The 21,926-nt window shown below is 45.7% G+C and overlaps 1 non-coding gene across 1 annotated transcript; it reads left to right on the forward strand.

Moving 5' to 3' along the window:
• The first annotated feature begins 3,479 nt into the window (after positions 1-3,479).
• LOC119935902 lies at positions 3,480-3,611 on the forward strand. The gene has a single exon (XR_005453504.1). It is a non-coding gene; the product is annotated as a small nucleolar RNA SNORA2/SNORA34 family (small nucleolar RNA).
• The last annotated feature ends 18,315 nt before the right edge of the window (positions 3,612-21,926 follow it).

The raw sequence follows: 21,926 nt of genomic DNA on the forward strand, positions 1-21,926 counted from the left end.
CATTGTACAAGCACTTAGCACAGTGCTCTCCACTTAGTACTTGCTCAATAAATACTACTGATGGACTGATTCTATTTATTTTATTTTGTTAGTATGTTTGGTTTTGTTCTCTGTCTCCCCCTTTTAGACTGTGAGCCCACTGTTGGGTAGGGACTGTCTCTATATGTTGCCAACTTGTACTTCCCAAGCGCTTAGTACAGTGCTCTGCACACAGTAAGTGCTCAATAAATACAATTGATGATGATGATGATGATGATTCTCCTCATCGTGCTTTAGGAGTATTGGAGCTTCTAGAACATATTTTCCTTGGTAGGGGCTGATCAACTTGAAGGCATTTTTGTTTAAGATTGGGAAAGGCACCGTGTCTGATATACTGTTATCATATTGTTCCCAGGTTTTAGCACAGTGCTTGGCATTTAATAAATATTACAATTATTCTTTGGTCTTTCAAGATACACCTTTTAAAGCTTCCTGAGTCGTCCATTCATTTCCAATTCTAGTGAATTTCTGCACTAGGATAATCCTCTTTTCTACTTTGGATTGTCAATCAATCAATCGTATTTATTGAGCGCTTACTGTGTGCAGAGCACTGTACTAAGTGCTTGGGAAGTACAAGTTGGCAACATATAGAGACAGCCCCTACCCAACAGTGGGCTCACTGTCTAGACGGTTGCAAGGTTGAATGGAAAATGCGATCGGGTACAGAAGGAATGTATGGTACTTGATTCATTAAGAGTGCTTGAATCACTTTAGAGTCTTTTTCAGTTGCAGAAATCAATCAATCAGTGGTAATTATTGAGCACCTATTGTGGGCACAGCATTGAATGAAATAAACACTTGGGAGAGTAATAATAATGATGGCATTTGTTAATTGCTTACTATGTGCAAAACACTATTCTAAGCGCTGGGGAGTTACAAGGTGATCAGGTTGTCCCACGTGGGGCTCACAATCTTAATCCCCATTTTACAGATGAGGGAACCGAGGCCCAGAGAAGTGAAGTGACTTTTCCAAAGTCACACAGCTGACAAGCGGCAGAGCCGGGATGAGAACCCATGACCTCTGACTCCCAAGCTCATGCTCTTTCCGCTGAGCCACGCTGCTTCTCTGTACAATGCAGTAGAGTTGGTGGGACATGATTCCTGCCCTCAGGGAGTTTTATTGAGAGGGCCATTTGAGCCATACAGTAGGAGGACATGAAGACAATAGTAGGCCAAAGGGCCTCATTAGGAAGAGAGGAGGTTGCTGTCTGAGGGGAAGGAGAAGCAGGGCAGGGGCTGAGAGAGATTAGCTGGGACGGGTTGGACGGAGGCACGAGGGATGCGATCGCGGCCGTACCTTCCGTCTTCCTCTTAACCGCCTCCTTTCCGCGTCGGCTTCTTATTGGGGATGAAGACCGTGAGCCCCCCGTGGGACAACCTGATCACCTTGTAACCTCCCCAGCGCTTAGAACAGTGCTTTGCACGTAGTAATATTCATACTCTATTTTACTTGTTCATATCTATCCTATTTATTTTATTTTGTTGGTATGTTTGGTTTTGTTCTCTGTCTCCCCCTTTTAGACTGTGAGCCCACTGTTGGGTAGGGACTGTCTCTATGTGTTGCCAATTTGTACTTCCCAAGCGCTTAGTACAGTGCTCTGCACATAGTAAGTGCTCAAAAAATACGATTGATGATGATGATGATGATGACGACAGGGAAGAAGCAGCTGGGAAGGCCTGATTTCCAATTCCTCTTATGTCTAGTCTAATCTCTGCCTAGTCTCCAACACCCACCTAACCAAACCCCAGGGAGTTGACTCTTTTCTTTGACTGGACCTCTCTGTTGTTCTCTCTGCCGTTCCTCGCTCTAGTTTTCCCAGGCTGACTCTCTCTCTTGCCCTTGGACGCATCAGTCAATCAGTGGTATTTACTGAGTGCTTACCGTTTACAGAGCACTGTACTAAATGCCTAGGAGAATACAGTATAACAAAGTTGGTAGACCCTATCCCTGCACTCAAGGAACTTGGAGAAGTAGGGTAGCCTAGTGGATAAAGCTTGGACCTAGGAGTCAGAAGCCTACTGAGAGCTCACCTCCTCCAAGAGGCCTTCCCAGACTGAGCCCCCTTTTTCCTTTCCTCCTCCCCATCCCCCCCGCCCTACCTCCTTCCCCTTCCCACAGCACCTGTTTATATGTTTGTACAGATTTATTACTCTATTTTACTTGTACATATTTACTATTCTGTTTATTTTGTTAATGATGTGCATTGAGCTTTAATTCTATTTGTTCTGATGACTTGACACCTGTCCACATGTTTTGTTTTGTTGTCTGTCTCCCCCTTCTAGACTGTGAGCCCGTTGTTGGGTAGGGACCGTCTCTATATGTTGCCAACTTGTACTTCCCAAGAACTTAGTATAGTGCTCTGCACACAGTAAGCGCTCAATAAATGCAATTGAATGAATGAATGAAAACAGGGTAGCCTAGTGGATAAAGCATGGACCTAGGAGCCAGAAGGACCTGGGTTCTAATCCGGGTCCGCCATTTGTTGGCTATGTGACCTTGGGTAAGTCACTTAACTTCTCTGTGCCTCAGTTACCTCATCTTTAAAATGGGGATTGAGACTGTGAGACAGAGACTGTGACCAACCTGATTGTCTTGTAACTACACCGGCACTTAGCACAATGCCTGGTATATAGCACGTGTTTAAGAGGTACCTCTTTTTAAAAAAAGGAATTTATAATTTCTGACAGCCTGGATAGTGGAGGAGAATGCGTAGCAAACCAAAATCAATCAATCAATCTATGTCATATTTATTGAGCGCTTACTGTGTGCAGAACACGTACTAAGCACTTGGGAAGTACAAGCTGGGCTTGGGAAACCCATGCAGCCTTCATTCAGGGGTGAGCGAAAGGACCTAGAGCCTGTAAGAAGAATGTCCACTCTGTGGCTCCCAAGAAGAGCTCCCAAAAGGATTTTAAATATAATAATAATAATAATTGTGGTATTTAAGTGCTTACTATATTTCCAACACTGTAGTAAGCGCTGGGGTGGTTACAAGCTAATTGGGCTAAACCCACATTGGGCTCACAGTCTCAGTCTCCCTTTTCCAGATGAGTTAACTGAGGCACAGAGAAGTGACGTGACTTGTTTAGACAAGCAGCAGATGTGGGGGAGCCAGGATTAGAACCCATGACTTTCTGACCCCTAGGCCTGTGTTCTATCCACTACTACTCCATGCGGCTTGCAAGCCCTGTCTCAAAAGTCCAGCACTCTCCTTGGGTGCACTCGCCACCCCTAAGATTCCCCAAAGCCTGTCCCGCCTGGACCCTCAATCGGATACAGTTTCCAGCTTCTCCCTCGGGTTTCCCTGATGCAGGATCGGGGTAAGGAAGAGAGAAGGGGGTGCTGAGAGCCAGGCTAGGGAGCAGCAGCTTCCTCCAGACCTTTCCACAGGAGCCGGCAGCAGAGTTTTGAAGCAGTAGCATCAGGCTAGTTCATTGAAATGGGAATCAAGGCTGGCGGTTTGATGGAGCCGCCGGTTTCAAACAGGAGCCTAAAGAAGCATCTTCCTCTAGTCTGTTGGCTGTCCTAGTCCCCGAGCGGGGGGCGGCCAATTCGTTTGGAAGACACAGCCCGGTTTCAGGAGGCGGCTTTGGATAGTCAAGCGTATTGGCAGAGCGAGGGCGAGATTCATTCATTTGGTTGTATTTATTGAGCACTTACTGGGTGCAGAGCACTGTACTAAGCCCTTCTGAGAGCTCACCTCCTCCAGGAGGCCTTCCCAGACTGAGACCCCTCCTTCCCCTCCCCATCCCCCCCCGCCTTACCTCCTTTCTCTCCCCACAGCTCCTGTATATATGTATATATGTTTGTACGTATTTATTACTCTATTTTATTTGTACATATTTATTCTATTTTATTTTGTTAATATGTTTTGTTTTGTTGTCTGTCTCCCCCTTCTAGACTGTGAGCCCGCTGTTGGGTAGGGACCGTCTCTATATGTTGCCAACTTGGACTTCCCAAGCGCTTAGTACAGTGCTCTGCACACAGTAAGCGCTCAATAAATACGATTGAATGAATGAATGAATGAATGGGGGTGTATAGGGGAATTCAGGCCTGAGAGGTAAAGACCTGACAGACTGGCACTTGAAACTGGGGCTGGAAAGTAGGTCTGGAATTTAGGACGTAGCAATGGTGGGGCCCCAGAGCTGGGAGTTTGCCCAGAGGAAAGCAGGGAAGCAGCGTGGACTAGTGGATAGAGCATGAGCCTGGGCATCAGCAGGACCTGGGTTCTAATCTGCTCTGCCACTTGTCTGCTGTGTGAACTTGGGGAAGTCATTTTGTGGCTCAGTGGAAAGAACACGGGCTTTGGAGTCAGAGGTCATGGGTTCAAATCCCAGCTCCGCCAATCATCAGCTGTGTGACTTTGGGCAAGTCACTTAACTTCTCCAGGCCTCTGTTCCCTCATCTATAAAATGGGGATTAAGACTGTGAGAGCCCCCTGTGGGGCAACCTGATCACCTAGTAACCTTCCCAGTGCTTAGAACAGTGTTTTGCACATTGTAAGCACTTAATAAATGCCATCATAATAATAATTATTATTATTCTCTGGGCATCAGTTCCCTTATCTGTAAAATGGGGATTAGGACTTTGAGCCCCATGAATGTGTCTGTTTATTGTTGTAGTGCACTCTCCCCAGAGCTTAGTACAGTGCTCTGCACAAAGTAAGCACTCAATAAATACTTGAATGATTGAACGAATGACAGGGCCTGTCCAACCTGACAACCTTGCATCTACCCCAGTGCTTAGTACAGTGCCTGTCACACAGTAGGTGCTTAACTTGTCTTATGCTGTCGATTTGTCTCCGACCCCTTGCGAAGCCATGGCTACATCTCTCCCAGAATGCCCCACCTCCACTGCAATCATTCTGGTAGTGTTTCCATAGAGTTTTCTTGGTGAAAATACAGAAGTGGTTTACCATTGCCTCCTTCCATGCAGTCAACTTGAGTCTCTTCCCTCATCTCCCTCCCGTGCCACTGCTGCCCAGCACACATGAGTTTTGATTTGTAGCAGATTGCCTTCTACTCGCTAGCCACTGCCCAAGCTAGGAATGGAATGGGTAGGCCTCTGATTGACTCTCTTTCCTGATAGAGAACTGGAAACTCTCCAGGTACAACCTGAGAGGGGAAGTGCTTAACTGCCATCATAATTTTTTTTTTAAAAGAATGGGGAGATGATTGCCCAGCTTAGGACCATGTCAATAGTTCAGAGTTGGTGAGGGGCAATAGACAAGTTTGGCAGAGCAATTGAGAGAAAACCACTTCTTCTTCCCTCCCTTCCCCAAAGCCCTTGGGCTTCTTCCTACCAAGAAAGCCTCTGGCCACATCTGATTCCTGAGAAAAGAGTCAAGGGCAGCAATCAATGGGATTTTTTGCAGCCAAACCGGAGGACTGGCTTATTGTCACCAGAACCATAATAATAATAATAATGATAATAATGGCATTTATTAAGCGCTTACTATGTACAAAGCACTGTTCTAAGCGCTGGAGAGGTTACAAGATGATCAGGTTGTCCCACAGGGGGGCTCACAGTCTTCATCCCCATTTACAGATGAGGTAACTGAGGCCCAGAGAAGTTAAGTGACTTGCCCAAAGTCACACAGCTAATTGGCGGAGCCGGGATTTGAACCCATGACCTCTGACTCCAAAGCCCGTACTCTTTCCCACTGAGCCACGCTGCTTCCCCATTTCATTGGGGGGCACTGGGGCTCCCTCTGAAATGGCCCGTTGCCTGGAAGTGAGAAACGGGTTTATAGAAATTGGTTTTGCCAGTGCAGGGAGGAGTTGGTTTGCCAGAGGAGGGAGGAGTGTTTTGAATTTTTACGGCATTACTTAAGCACTTACTATGTACCAGGCATCGTACTAAGTGCTGAGGTAGACAGAAGCTAATCAGGTTAGACACAGACCATGTCCCACGTGTTCACAGTCTTAATCCTCATTTTACAGTTGGGGGAACTGAGGCCCAGAGAAATGAAGTGACTTGCCCAAGGCCACACAGTAGACAAGTGGCACAGCCACGTCCTCTGACTCTCACACCCATGTTCTTTCGACTAGGCCTTGCTGCTTCTTTTTGGATTGCCTGGCTGGTAAGAGTGACCAGCTGGTGCAGGAAGGGATCCTCAGGAGAGAGCTGAGCTCCCGTGGCCTGGATGAGGGACCACTGCCAGGGTAGCCACTGCTCTGGGTCTGATAGACCCAGACCTGTATATGTGTATATATGTTTGTACATATTTATTGCTCTTTATTTATTTTACTTGTACATATCTATTCTATTTATTTTATTTTGTTAGTATGTTTGGTTTTGTTCTCTGTGTCCCCCTTTTAGACTGTGAGCCCACTGTTGGGTAGGGACTGTCTCTATATGTTGCCAACTTGTACTTCCCAAGTGCTTAGTACAGTGCTCTGCACACAGTAAGCGCTCAATAAATATGATTGATTGATTGATTGATTGAATGATTGATAGACCTCCAGTCCTCCCGGGAATGGAGCAAGGACAGATCTTTTCCCAAATGCCAGTGTGGCTCAGCCTCCAAGCCATCACCCTCTGGCTCTGTTGTTGCCCACAGTCTGTCCCCGACATGAGGCTTCTCTTTGTCAATCAATCAATCAGTAAATCAATCATATTTATTGAGCACTTACTGTATGCCACAGCATTAATAATGCACTTACTATGTTCCAGGTACGATATTATGCTGGAGTGGATACAAGCAAATTGGGTTGGACATAGTCCCCGTCCCACGTGGGGCTCACAGTTTCAATCCCCCTTTTACAGATGAGGTAACTGAGGCACAGAGAAGTGACTTGCCCAAGGTCACAGAGCTATGTGGATGAGCCAGGATTAGAACCCATGACCATCTGACTCCCAAGCCCATGCCCTATCCACTACACCATATTGTTTCCCATTGTACTTCCCATTGCACTGCTTAGCATTGTTCTTAGCACCTGGGAGAGTACGATACAACAATATAACAGACCCATTCCAAGCCCACAGTGAGCTTACAGTCGCCTGGTTCTATTAGGTGCTGAGGCTTGGAAAATATTTCACCTTTTGACTAGCGGCACATTATTCTGTCTGGGACAGGGAAGTGATTTTTCAAGCACCTTGGCCTTCACACTGTGCCCAGAACGCTTCACAAGAAAGGAAGGGGCCCCCATTACTCTAACCCAACCATGACAATGTCAAAATGCACCAGCCTCCCAAATCGACTCAACTCTCCAAATCTAGCGGTCCTTGGTCCAAGACAAAAACCCAGTCAGTTTAAAAAGCATCCGTGTAGGACCTCAATGCATTTTCATTGCATGGGAGGGTTTTATATTAAATCCTAGTTTGTAGGTTTTAAACATTCAGGAACTCTGAAATATGGTTCTCAGCCTGTGACAGAAGACAATTTTAGTCAATCCATCATTTACAACTTTGGTTTTGAAAGTGGAACCCCTCCAGGCTGTTCATTTACCTGACTTGGCTCTTTGTGCAGTGGTCTAGCGATGTGCTGCCTGAGGAGTAATTGTTAAACGAAAATGAATTGAGGGCTTTTGATTCTTAAAATGACAGAGGAAGAAGTCAGTGCTGCTGCCTGCTTTCTGTGTGACATCGGGAAAGTCACTTAACTTCTCTATGCCTCAGTTTCCTCAACTGTAAAATCTGGATTAAAATCTACATCTCCGCCCCTGTTCTCCCTCCATCCCTCCAGGCTTGTACTTCCCAAGCACTTAGTACAGTGCTCTGCACACAGTAAGTGCTCAATAAATACGATTGAATGAATGAATGCCTCCCCAGCAGACTCTTTCAGCCTGGTCTGTGGTGGCCACTGATGTTGCCCGTACATTGACCCAGAGCAGAGCTGCCTGCTAGCAACAGAGGTCTGTAGGGTGACATGGGGTCATGCAGCCAGCAGCAGCTTTGGTCTAGGATTGGGCAAGTCTCTGGCCCATTTTAGAGACCATACCCAGTGAAGTCATCAGGGTGATAGCCTCGTGTTTCCCTTAATAGTCCTCTGTAATTTTAGAACAATCATAGTGTTCTATAGTGAGAAGCAGCATGGCCTAGTGGATAGAGCACTAGCCTAGGAGTCAGAAGGACCTGGGTTCTAATCCTGATTCTGCCACTTGCCTGGTGGTGTAACCTGGGCCAAGTCACTTCAGTTCTCTGTGGCTCAGTTACCTTATCTTATCAGTTACTTTAAGAGAAGCAGCATGGCTCAGTGGAAAGAGCACGGGCTTGGGAGATAGAGATCATGGGTTCTCATCTTGGCTCTGCCGCTTGTCAGCTGTGTGACTTTGGGCAAGTCACTTAACTTCTCTGGGCCTCAGTTAGCTCGTCTGTAAATTGGGGATTAAGACTGTGAGCCCCATGTGGGACAACCTGATCACCTTGTATCCCCCCCAGCACTTAGAACAGTGCTTTGCACATAAGTGCTTAACAAATGCCATCATTATTATTATTATCTGTAAAATAATAAAATGAGAATTAGGACTGTGAGCACTTTGTGGGACAGGGACTGTGTCCAACCCAATTATCTCCCGGGCCTGGAATGCCTTCCCTCTGCCCATCCGCCAAGCTAGCTCTCTTCCACCCTTCAAGGCCCTACTGAGAGCTCACCTCCTCCAGGAGGCCTTCCCAGACTGAGCCCCTTCCTTCCTCTCCCCCTCATCCCCCTTTCCATCCCCCTCATCTTACCTCCTTCTCTTCCCCACAGCACCTGTATATATGTATATATGTTTGTACATATTTATTACTCTATTTTACTTGTACATATCTATTCTATTTATTTTATTTTGTTAGTATGTTTGGTTTTGTTCTCTGTCTCCCCCTTTTAGACTGTGAGCCCACTGTTGGGTAGGGACTGTCTCTATATGTTGCCAACTTGTACTTCCCAAGCGCTTAGTACAGTGCTCTGCACACCGTAAGTGCTCAATAAATATGATTGATTGGTTGATTGATCATGAATCTACCACAGTTCCTGGCACACAGTAAGTGCTTAATAAGTACCGCAATTATTATTAATATTCCTCCAGAGAACTTTCATATTAGTGAGCTCTGTGAGACAGTGAGGGGAAAGTATAATTCTTCCATTTTGCAGATGAGGTTATTGAGGGCCAGAGAATAACTTGCTCAGGATCACAGGACAAGCTAGTGGCAAAACTGGGATTCAAAACCAGGTCCTTAGACTTGTGATTTATCCATTAGATTTTGTGTCTCCTTTCTCTGGTTTGTTTGGAGATGCAGCTTGGCTTAGCGGAAAGAGGATGGATTTGGGATTCTAATCTAATCCCGGATCCACCACTTGTCATCTGTGTGACTTTGGGCAAGTCACTTAACTTCTCTGTGCCTAAGTTACCTCATCTGTAAAATGGGGATTAAGACTGTGAACCCCACATGAGCCCCATGTGGGGCTCCTCCCCCCCTCCTTCCCTCACCCCCAACGATCTGGCCTCCTACTTCATTAACAAAATTAAATCCATCAGGTTTGACCTCCCCAAAGTCACTCCCCCCACTTCTCCAACCCCCCGGCTCTCAACACTCTCTGCTACTCTCCCATCCTTCCCAGCAGTACCCTCAGAGGAGCTCTCCTCCATCCTCTCAAGTGCTACTCTGGCCATCTGTGCTTCAGACCCCATTCCCTCTCACCTCATGAAATCTCTCGCTCCATCCCTTCTCCCCTCCTTAAGTTCCATCTCCAACCACTCACTCTCCACTTGTTCCTTCCCCTCTGCCTTCAAACATGCCCATGTCTCTCCCATCCTAAAAAAACCCTCTCTTGACCCCACCTCACCTTCTAGTTATCGCCCCATATCCCTCCTACCATTCCTTTCCAAACTCCTTGAATGAGTCGTCTACACGCGCTGCCTCGAATTCCTCAACACCAACTCTCTCCTCAACCCCCTCCAGTCTGGCTTCCATCCCCTACATTCCACGGAAACTGCCCTCTCAAAGGTCACCAATTACCTCCTGCTTGCCAAATCCAACGGCTACTACTCTATCCTAATCCTCCTCGACCTCTCAGCTGCCTTCGACACTGTGGACCACCCTCTTCTCCTCAACATGCTATCTGACCTTGGCTTCACAGACTCCATCCTCTCCTGGTTCTCCTCTTATCTCTCTGGTCGTTCATTCTCAGTCTCTTTTGCAGGCTCCTCCTCCCCCTCCCATCCCCTTACTGTGGGGGTTCCCCAAGGTTCAGTGCTTGGTCCCCTTCTTTTCTCGATCTACACTCACTCCCTTGGTGACCTCATTCGCTCCCACAGCTTCAACTATTATCTCTATGCTGATGACACCCAGATCTTCATCTCTGCCCCTCCTCTCTCCCCCTCTCTCCGGGCTCGCATCTTCTCCTGCTTTCAGGACATCTCCATCTGGATGTCTGCCCACCACCTAAAACTCAACATGTCCAAGACTGAACTCCTTGTCTTCCCTCCCAAACCCTGCCCTCTCCCTGACTTTCCCATCACTGTTGACGGCACTACCATCTTTCCTGTCTCACAAGCCTGCAACCTTGGTGTCATCCTCGACTCCGCTCTCTCGTTCACCCCTCACATCCAAGCTGTCACCAAAACCTGCCGGTCTCCGCTCCGCAATATTGCCAAGATCCGCCCTTTCCTCTCCATCCAAACCGCTACCCTGCTCGTTCAAGATCTCATCCTATCCCGTCTGGACTATTGCATCAGCCTTCTCTCTGATCTCCCATCCTTGTGTCTCTCCCCACTTCAATCCATACTTCATGCTGCTGCCCGGATTGTCTTTGTCCAGAAATGCTCTGTGCATATTACTCCCTTCCTCAAAAATCTCCAGTGGCTACCAATCAATCTGCACGTCAGGCAGAATCTCCTCACCCTGGGCTTCAAGGCTGTCCATCACCTCGCCCCCTCCTACCTCACCTCCCTTCTCTCCTTCTACAGCCCACCTCACACCCTCTGCTCCTCTGCCGCTAATCTCCTCACTGTCAGGCCTCATTCTCGCCTGTCCCGCCATTGATCCCTGGCCCAGGTTATCCCCCGGGCCTGGAATGGCCTCCCTCTGCCCATCCGCCAAGCTAGCTCTCTTCCTCCCTTCAAGGCCCTACTGAGAGCTCACCTCCCCCAGGAGGCCTTCCCAGACTGAGCCCCTTCCTTCCTCTCCCCCTCGTCCCCCTCTCCATCCACCCCATCTTACCTCCTTCCCTTCCCCACAGCACCTATATATATGTATATATGTTTGTACATATTTATTACTCTATTTATTTATTTATTTATCTTAGTTGTACATATCTATTCTATTTATTTTATTTTGTTAGTATGTTGGTTTTGTTCTCTGTCTCCCTCTTCTAGACTGTGAGCCTGCTGTTGGGTAGGGACTGTCTCTATGTGTTGCTGACTTGTACTTCCCAAGTGCTTAGTACAGTGCTCTGCACACAGTAAGAGCTCAATAAATACGATTGATTGATTGATTGATATGGGACAACCTAATTACCTTGTATCTTCCCCAGTGCTTAAGCGTATAACAAATACCAGCATTATTATTACTGCAGGTATGGTGGGGAGTAGGGAATAGGGAATAGGAAAAAAAGAAAAGATGAGGTGGGGGGAGAGAGAGAGAAGGGGGAGAGCGAGAGAAGGTGGAGAGCGAGAGAAAGATATATAGAGAGAATATGAGAATATGCATATGACCCTATTACATAAACCCATTTTCCAGGTTTGGGGAGGGAAGGCTGAATGATAGAGTGTAAACTCAATGTAGCTATGGAATGGGTCTGCTAACTCAGCTGTATTATAATCTCCCATGTGCTGAGTACAGTGCTGTACACATAGTAAGCACTCAATAAATACCACTGATTGTTGGACTGTTGGGTCCAGAGTTGGGAACTAGCTCTGACCATCCAGGAGAAGGAAGATCTAAAACAAATCTGATGGTTGGGACAGGCAGAGAGAGGGAAGCACATCCAACAACTGGAGTGATGTCTCCATTTGGATAATTTGGAGGGAGAACCAAGAGCCACATTGCTCCCAAGACTATTTGACTGAGGGAACTTCCAGACAAGCAAGGATGTCCCTGCCCCTGGATTTAAAGGAATCTTTTCCCAATTGTCCTCAACAATGGAGCTAAGTGTCTCGTGCATATAAAACTTTCTCCTGGGCAACCTTGTAGCATTAATAAGTGGTTTTCAAATCATCGAGTCCTATCTTTGATCAGAGGTGTCAGGGATGTTGCTCAACGTGGGATGTGGGCCAATTTGAATCATCACGAAGACCCCCAAAATGTTTCAGTTTGAGTTGATTATTTACTGTGGATATTTTGGAATTTGGAAACACTCAACCATATACCCTGCCATTTCCCTTATCTGCAATTTATATTAATGTCTGTCTTCCCTATTAGGCTTTAAGCTTTTTTATGGTATTTGTTCAGAGCTTACTATGTGTCAAGCACTGTTCTAAGTACTGGGGTAGATACAAGTTAATCATGTCAGACACAGTCCCTTTCCACAATCTAAATAGGGGGGAAAACAGATATTTCATTCCCATTTCAGAGTTTTGAGGAAATTGAGGCATAGTGAAGTGACTTGTCCAAGGTCACACACAGCAGACAAGTAGTGGAGCCAGGCCCATGCTTTACCTGCTAGATTTTGCTGCTTCTCGTGGGCAGGGACCAGTCTACTGACACTACTGTACGGTACTCTCCAAAGCTCTTAGTACAGTATTCTTCACACAGTCCACACTCAAGAAATACCAGTGATTGACTGATTAATTGGAAAGGGAAGACAAGCTTTGGAGGCCTACAGGGGTTTCTCCTTTTCAGATGCCTCTGGTCATTTCATGGTTGAGACAGGTGAATGGTAGAGAACTGGAAATAGTTCAGTGATCAGATGTTTTCTAGTATCTACTTCAGCTAAGCAGGTAATCTGCATGAGGATGCAAAAGTAAAATTACACAAGGTTTTTAATAATAATGATAATAATGGTATTTATTAAGCACCTACCGCTAACCTCCTCACTGTGCCTCGTTCTCGCCTGTGCCACTGTCGACCCCCGGCCCACGTCCTCCCCCTGGCCCGGAATGCCCTCCCTCCACATATCTGCCAAGCCAGCTCTCTTCCTCCCTTCAAAGCCCTACTGAGAGCTCACCTCCTCCAGGAGGCCTTCCCAGACTGAGCCCCCTCCTTTCTTCCCCCCTCCCCATCCCCCCTGCCTTACCTCCTTCCCCTCCCCACAGCACCTGTATATATGTATATATTTATTACTTTATTTATTTTACTTATATTTATTCTATTTATTTTATTTTGTTAATATGTTTTGTTTTGTTGTCTGTCTCCCTCTTCTAGACTGTGAGCCCACTGTTGGGTAGGGAACGTCTCTATATCAATCAATCAATCAATCATTCGTATTTATTAAACGCTTACTGTGTGCAGAGCACTGTACTAAGCGCTTGGGAAGTACAAGTTGGCAACATATAGAGACAGTCCCTACCCAACAGTGGGCTCACAGTCTAAAAGGGGGAGACAGAGAACAAAACCAAACATACTAACAAAATAAAATAAATAGAATAGATATGCACAAGTAAAATAAATAGAGTAATAAATATGTACAAACATATATACAGGTACTGTGGGGAAGGGAAGGAGGTAAGATGGGGGATGGAGGGGGGATGAGGGGGAGAGGAAAGAAGGGGCTCAGTCTGGGAAGGCCTCCTGGAGGAGGTGAGCTCGCAGCAGGGCCTTGAAGGGAGGAAGAGAGCTAGCTTGGCAGATGGGCAGAGGGAGGGCATTCCAGGCCCGGGGGATGACGTGGGCTGGGGGTCGATGGCGGGACAGGCGAGAACGAGGTACTGTGAGGACAGTAGCGGCAGAGGAGCGGAGGGTGCGGGGTGGGCTGGAGAAGGAGAGAAGGGAGGTGAGGTAGGAGGGGGTGAGGTGATGGACAGCCTTGAAGCCTAGGGTGAGGAGGGATCGTCTCTATATGTTGCCAACTTGTACTTCCCAAGTGCTTAGTCCAGTGCTCTGCACACAGTAAGCACTCAATAAATACGATTGAGTGAATGAATGAGTCAAGCATTGTACTAAGTACTGAGGTAGGTACCAAATAATTGGGTTGAACACAGCCCCCTCTCTATATGGGGCTCAGAGTCTAAGAGGGAGGAAGAATGGTTATTTTAGCCTCATTTTACAGATGAGGGAACTGTGGTACAGAAAGGCTAAATCTTACCTAAGCCACACAACAGGCCAGGGGAGTAGGTAGGAGTAGAACACAGGGTTCCTGAATTCCAGGGGCCCGTGTTCTTTCCTGTAAGCCATGCTGCCTCTCCATGGCTGATGAACTGCCCCTTGAGCTCAGCTGGAAGGGGTTTGTCAGATGGGCTGGTTGGGCGGGGTAAGATTGGGGAAAAATGAACAGAAAGGAAACTGCGGAGCTGTTGCTGCTCAACAGTTCAGAGAAGGTTGAATCAGGGAGGAAGACACCTCTCTCTGAGCACCCTTGGTGACTACCACCTCCAACACACACACCCTTGCCAAATCCCGGTGGAGCTGAGGAACTCCATCTGCTCCCAGCATGCTCTGTGCGTGCTAGATTGGGTATAAAAGCTGTTGTGATCTTCCTTAACCCTTCTTCCACCACAGACAAATGGAACATCTGATAGTTGCAGCCTTGCCTCCCTGTGCATTTTTGACCCGCACCACTGTAGTCTATTGAACCCTGTGTGCATGCTGACTCCCCAGGATCCAGCACTGGCTCTCCTCTGCACCATCTAGCAGACCCCATTCTGTCCTGCTTTCCACCATCCTGGCAGGAAAGAGAACAGGACCTGCAGCATAAAGACTTGTATAACCTTGGGAAAGCTGGTTGCTATGGTAGCCATCATTTGGACTGTGGCTGTATTGTAGACTCTGAATCCTGAGGAGCCTAAAATTCTGCTAGGCTAGCCAAAGCTTCCTTAATGACATTTGTTTTATTTTGGGTAGTGTGCATTTGTCTTTGTCTCTTATGCTGTTTTATGGCTTTATATTTTCATTGCTCCTATGTCCATCTCGATTTCTCTCCCCCACTTATAGTCACAGGTTGTGAGTCTATGTCTGTATCTTCTCCCCACTTCTATACTTTCCTGTTGTTTAGAGCAGTGATCTACATAAGTAAACAATTAATAAACTCCCCTCTAGACTGTAAGTTCCTTGTGGGCACAGAACTTGTCTATTGACTCGTATTGTACTCTTCCAAGTGTTTAGTTCAGTGGCCTTCACACAGTAAGTGCTCAATAACTATGAGTGATTGATTAATAAATACTGTTACTACCACTCTTCTAGACTTTGAGCCCACTGTTGGGTAGGGACTGTCTCTATATGTTGCGAACTTGTACTTCCCAAGTGCTTAGTATAATGCTCTGCACACAGTAAGCGCTCAATAAATACGATTGAATGAATGAATGAATGAATACTGCCACCACCACCACCTCTACTACTACTCCAGAGGTAAAAAGAGAAGAGGAAAGTAAGGCAATCAGGAGTTATAGAGTGGAGTGGGATTTCTGGACAAAGTTCTGTCCCAACCACCCACTGTCTGTTTAGTAGAGGCTTCTTCTGGTATGTGGAGCCATGGTGATTTTGGTGTTTGGAGTCAGAACCTGACAGTTGTTGGCACTGTGGACTTTAATATTACTTCCCCAAAAGGGCCTCCAGAGGACCATGAAGATACTGTCATATCAACTGCATTTCAGCCCCATTTATGGCAAACTTAGTGGATATATTTCTTTTTTGATTTTAATTAGATCTAAGGCAGTCTTCCCAATAGGTTTGCAAGTCTGGTCACCATCAGCAATGAAGGATGAGATGAGGTGCAGAGAATGGAAAAGAAGAACACTGAGGTGAGGGAGGAGAGCAAACTCAAGGGAAGAGAGGTTAGCAAAGAGAAACAAGGCAGGGTTGGGAGGCACCTGGAAATAGGAGACCAGTGAGCAAATTAAAAGTCTGGTGGAAGGAGAGATGAATTAGCTTAAGAAACTGAAGCCATGAAGTTTGGTGTGGCACCCCTTTAACACTTAGGGAGCTCATCAGCTCACATGCCTTAGGCTAGTACCTCTTCACAAAAGAATCCGAAATCTCTCTCAATAACCCCAACAATTCTCCTATTCTGAAATCCCCCATTTCCTCTTACTTCCAGGACCAGCATATCAAACCCATCTCAAACCCAACATGGTTAAAACTTAATTTCTCCCCCGAGTCCTATATCTACATCTTCTAACATTTCCCCTCACAGTGAACAATACCTCGAGCCTTCCGGTACCAGTAACATACAACCTTTGCACCCTTTATTCACCCCTCCCTTAACCCCACGGCACTTATCTACATATCCATTATTTATATTAATGTCCGTCTCCCCCTCTAGACTGTAAGCTCATTGTGGGCAGGGAACGTGTCTACCAACTCTGTTGTACTGTACTCTCCCAAGTGCTTAGTACAGTGCTCTGTACACGGTAAGCACTCAATAAATATAATTGACTCTATGAGGGCAGGGAATGTGTGCACTCTCCTAAGCATCTAATACAGTGCTTAGACTACAGTAAGCACTCAAAAATTACAATTAAATGAATGAATGAATGCATTGATTGATACAACTGCTCGCTAACTTTCCATCAGTCAATCAATCAATTGTATTTATCACTCTCGTGTCCAGGCTGTTGCTAAATCCTGTTCGTTCTTCCTTGATGACTTTTTTTTAATCTATCCCTTGCTCTTCACCCAAATGGCTACCACCTTGGAACAGGCAGGCTCGAATCTCAATTCCACCAGGCTACTGGGGGAACCCCCTCTCACAGGCTTCTCTCCCTCCAGCTTCTTGCCCTCTCTACGGTCTACACTGCGCTCTGCAGGTTTGATTGTCTTTGTAACCCATCACTCAGTGCGCATTTCTCCATGCCTCAAAAATCACCAATGCTTCCCTATTCTTATTCTTCTACTCTCTTAGCAGAACCTCCCAATTGACTTTTTAAAAATAGTATCTAAGTGCTTACTATAATAATAATGATAACAATAATGGTATTTAAGTGTTTATACTATGTGTCAAGTGCTGTTCTAAGCACTGGGGCAGATAATAATAATAATCATAATGATGGTATTTTTTAAGCGCTGACTATGTGCCAGGCATTGTAATAAGCTATGGGGTGGATACAAGCAGATCAAGTTGGACACAAGCCCTGTCCTGCAAAGGTCTCACAGTCTGAACAGTCTTCATCCCCATTTTAAAGATGAGGTAACTGAAGCACAGAGAAGTTAAGTGACTTGCCCAAAGTTACATAGCAGACAAGTGGTGGAGCAGGATTAGAACCCAGGATGTTTTGACTCCCAAGCCTGTGCTTTATTCATTAAAGGCTGTGATGGCCAAACCCTCACACGTCACCAAGAACCACAGCTATCGACAGCCCTCTCTTAAACTTAGGTACATCTCAATATGTTCACTTTCCAATTTATTTGCCATTCTCCTACTATCAGTAGCTTTTCATTATTTTTTCTCTTCTCATTATTTTTAAATAGTTTAGGTTCTATTTCCATTAGATTGTAAGATGCTTGTGAGAAGGGACTGTCTTCTATTTTTACTGTACTCTTCCAAGCATTTAGTGTAATGTTCTGTTCCCAAAAGAGGCTCAGTAAATGCCCCTGAGTGTTTGTCAATTGATCGCTGACACGGGGATCTTCTGCATTGAAGAAGCAGTGTGACCTAGTGGAGAGAGGACAGGACTGGGAGTCAGAAGGACCTGGATTTTGATTCCAGCTCTGTCAATTTTTTGCTGAGTGACCTTGGGTAAGTCACTTCTCTGTGCCTTAATTTCCTCAACTGTAAAATGGGTATTCGATGACTACTCTCCCTCCTGTTTAAACCATGAGCCACAGCGACTGTTTCCACCCTGATTAACTTGTACCTAACTCAGTGCTTTGAAGAGTGTTTGACACATAGTAAGGGATTAGCAAATACCATTAAAAATAAAATAAAAAATGTAAACTGGATTGCTGGGTTAAATAGGAAATATGGGAAAGATACTCATAATCCTACTTCTCATGCTCAAATTCTGACGCAAATTGATCAGCTGATTAAATGACTTTGGCAGAAGTTAACAGAAACATGTAAGGCTCTCACTTCGAGTAGAACAGAAACTCATCTTGGGAAAGTAGATTTGATGATTTTGCATCTTTATTTAAATGGAACATTGAAAGAAGCCCCCAAATCCCCAACTGCCTTTGCCAATAGTCTCAGCAATGTGACCCTTCAGAACTGGGTATAAATGGAGACATAGAGGATTTGGAGAGGATCACAACAGTGATTAAAAGGTTGGCAAATGAAACATATGAAGAAAGGTTGACAGAGCTGGGTTTGTTTAACCTATGGAAGAGAAAGTAGTGGGATGATTAATCACTGTCTGCAAGAGTCTGGAGGGCTATTATACAGAGGATGGTTACCAGCAGTCCACCAGGAATAAGAGAAGGGAATGTATGTTTAAATGGCAGCAAGAGAGTTTCGTTTAGCTGTAAGGAAGATTGAGCTGCATTTTCTGGGAATTTTGAAATAGGAAAAATTCTCAATTTTCTGAGCTTAATGCCACCTCTATGCTTCCTTAACCCATCATCAGGATCATCATTATCATCATCATCCATCACCAATAGTATTTACTAAGCATCTATGGTGTACAAAGCCCTGTATTAAGTACTTGGAAGAGTAAAGGCTTTCCATCACCTCTCCCCCTCCTACCTCACCTCCCTTTTCTCCTTCTACAGCTCAGCCTGCACCCTCCGCTCTTCTGCCACTAACGTCCTCAATGTACCTCGTTCTCGCCTGTCCCGCCATCGACCCCCGGCCCACGTCCTCTCCCTGGCCTGGAATGCCCTCCCTCCACACATCCTCCAAGCTAGCTCTCTTCCTCCCTTCAAAGCCCTACTGAGAGCTCACCTCCTCCAAGAGGCTTTCCCAGATTAAGCCCTCTTTTTCCTCTTCTCCTCCCCATCCCCCCCACCCTACTTCCTTCCCCTCCACGAAGCACCTGTATATTCATTCATTCATTCATTCAATCAATTGTATTTATTGAGTGCTTACTGTGTGCAGAGCACTGTACTAAGCGCTTGGGAAGTACAAGTTGGCAACATATAGAGATGGTCCCTACCAAACAGCGGGCTCAAAGTCTAAAAGGGGGAGACAGAGAACAAAAAAAAAAACAAACATATTAACGAAATAAAATAAATAGAATAAATATGTACAAATAAAATAGAGTAATAAATACGTTCAAACATATATACATATATACAGGTGCTGTGGGGAGGGGAAGGAGGTAAGGTGGGGGGGATGGAGAAGGGGTGGAGGGGGAGAGGAAGCCGAGGGTGAGGAGTTTTTGCCTGATGCGTAGTTGATTTGTAGCCACTGGAGATTTTTGAGGAGGGGAGTAACATGCCCAGAGCGTTTCTGGACAAAGACAATCCGGAAAGCGGCGTGAAGTATGGAGTATATATGTTTGTACAGATTTATTACTCTATTTATTTTACTTGGACATATTTACAATTTTATTTGTTTTGTTAATGATGTGCATCTAGCTTTAGTTCTATTTGTTCTGATGGCTTGACACCTGTCCACATGTTTGCTTTGTTGTCTGTCTCCCCCTTGTAGACTGTGAGCCCGTTGTTGGGTAGGGACAGTCTCTATATGTTGCTGACTTGTACTTCCCAAGCACTTAGTACAGTGCTCTGCACACAGTAAGCGCTCAATAAATGCAATTGAATGAATGAATGAGTACAAGGGAATAAAAGCCACGGTCCCCATCCACAGGGTATTAAACTCTGATGGAGGAAAGAAGTAGACAAGAAATATATACAAATTGTGAGAACAGTAGTAACGGTATTTATGTACTATGTATGTATGTACTAAGTGCCTGGGGAAGTATAAGAAAAGCATGAGAATTGTTCCCTAGAAGCTTACATTAATGGAGGAGACAATCATAATAATATTTACAAGTAATCAGAATAAATAATTGATGGTGCAAATATTTATGCATACTAATACTGGTGCTCATTCAGTGGTATTTATTGAGCACTTACTGTGTGCAGAGTACTGTACTAAGCCCTTGGAAAATACAATACAGCAATGAAAAGAGGCAATCCTTTATCACGACGGGCTCACACTTGTCCATGTGCCAAACACTATGCTAAGCATTGGTGTATATAATAATTGTCCTTCATGTTTGAAGAAGACACTACTGACAGTGAAGTTCGCTAATCAATCAATGATATTTATTGAGTGCTTACTGTGTGCAGAGCACCGTACTGAGTGTTTGGAGAGTACAATACCACAGAGGTGGTGGACACCATTCCCTGTCCACAAGGAACTTAGTGTGCTGTCTCAATAGGCCAATGTGGCATCCACAGTCCTGGCCACAGTGGTCACACAAAAGATTGTCCCTTGTTGTGTCCTTGTACTTAATGTTTGTACCACCTCCTAGCTTAGTGGATAGAGTGTGGGCTTTGGAGTCATAAGTCTTGAGTTCTAATCCTAGCTCCACGACTTGTCAGCTGTGTGACTTCAGGCAAGCCACTTAACTTCACTGTGCCTCAGTTGCCTCACCTGTAAAATGGGGATTAAGATTGTGAGCCCCACGTGGGACAACCTGATTACCTTGTATCTACCCCAATGCTTAGAACAGTGCTTGGCACATAGTGAGTTTTCTCTTTTTCCTTGTCTTTCTTTCCATTTGCAGGCACTTTTTGATCAGTGTCGCATCCTGGTCTCTTCTCTGCAACTGACTCCCAGTTTTAAGGGAGGATGCAGCATTGTCTGAGATTTCATTTTGCCATGTCCTTAAGACACTTCCTTTCCCTGTCCTCCTTGCTTTCACTTTCCCAATCTCGGTTCATTCATTCATTCATTCATTCATTCATTCAATCGTATTTATTGAGCACTTTCTGTATGCAGAACACTGTACTAAGCGCTTGGGAAGTACAAGTTGGCAACATATAGAGACGGTCCCTACCCAACAACGGGCTCACAGTCTGTGGTTCCATGACGGGGCAGTACTTTTTTTTGCTTTGGCATTGGTATTCAGGTGAAATTCTTCAAGATGATATACCAGGTTGAATTTTCAAATGTCTTCAGGATAATCTCTCTCTCATTTTGAATTACTAGATTGCCCGATGGGGCAAACAAGAGGATGAGCTAGGGAAGAGGGAGGCAAGATCTTCTATAACTCTGAGGAAGAAGGAACCCAGAATGATTGTGGGATTTCCTTTGAAATCTAAGTGTGCAGAGGAGAACTTGGAGTTGACCCCCATGGCAGGAGGGACCCCAGTCTGGGCTGCCACAGTCAGAGGGTCTCCTGGCCAGTCACTGGAAACTGCTGCCCTTGCTCCCACTACCATTCATTCATTCATTCATTCAATCATATTTATTGAGCACTTACTGTGCACAGAACACTGTACTAAGCACTTGGGAAGTACAAGTTGGCAACATATAGAGAAGGTCCCTTCCCAACAATGGGCTCACAGTCTATAAGGGGGAGACGGACAGACAGACCACTGCCACAGGACGGAAGAAGAGAGAGCTGTTATTGCTGCCCTAAATAAAAACAAGCCCCCCAACTATGTGACTCCCCTTTCTGTCAATATGACTGACTGGTGAAGGAGGCAGAGGGCATTCTTTTTATTTAAAAATGAATAAAAAGTAAATCTCCTTGTGCTGGTGAGCTCAGCTTCTTCCACTCCTGGCCCTACTCTGCCTCCTCTCTGTGCTTCAAGAAGCTGGGGGTGGGAGGCCACTGCTTCGGTGGGATATTTGGTGGACACGGTTTCCCCCTCTGTCTCTCTCTGTCCCCTCCCTGGCTCTGTGCTTCAAGAAGCCGGGTTGGCTGTGGACACAGAGAAGCAGCAACCCCGGCTTCAAACCCTTCCTGTGGCCGGGACAGTG

Source organism: Tachyglossus aculeatus, chromosome 1 (genome assembly GCF_015852505.1).
Source record: "Tachyglossus aculeatus isolate mTacAcu1 chromosome 1, mTacAcu1.pri, whole genome shotgun sequence".
Taxonomy (NCBI): Eukaryota; Metazoa; Chordata; class Mammalia; order Monotremata; family Tachyglossidae; genus Tachyglossus; species Tachyglossus aculeatus.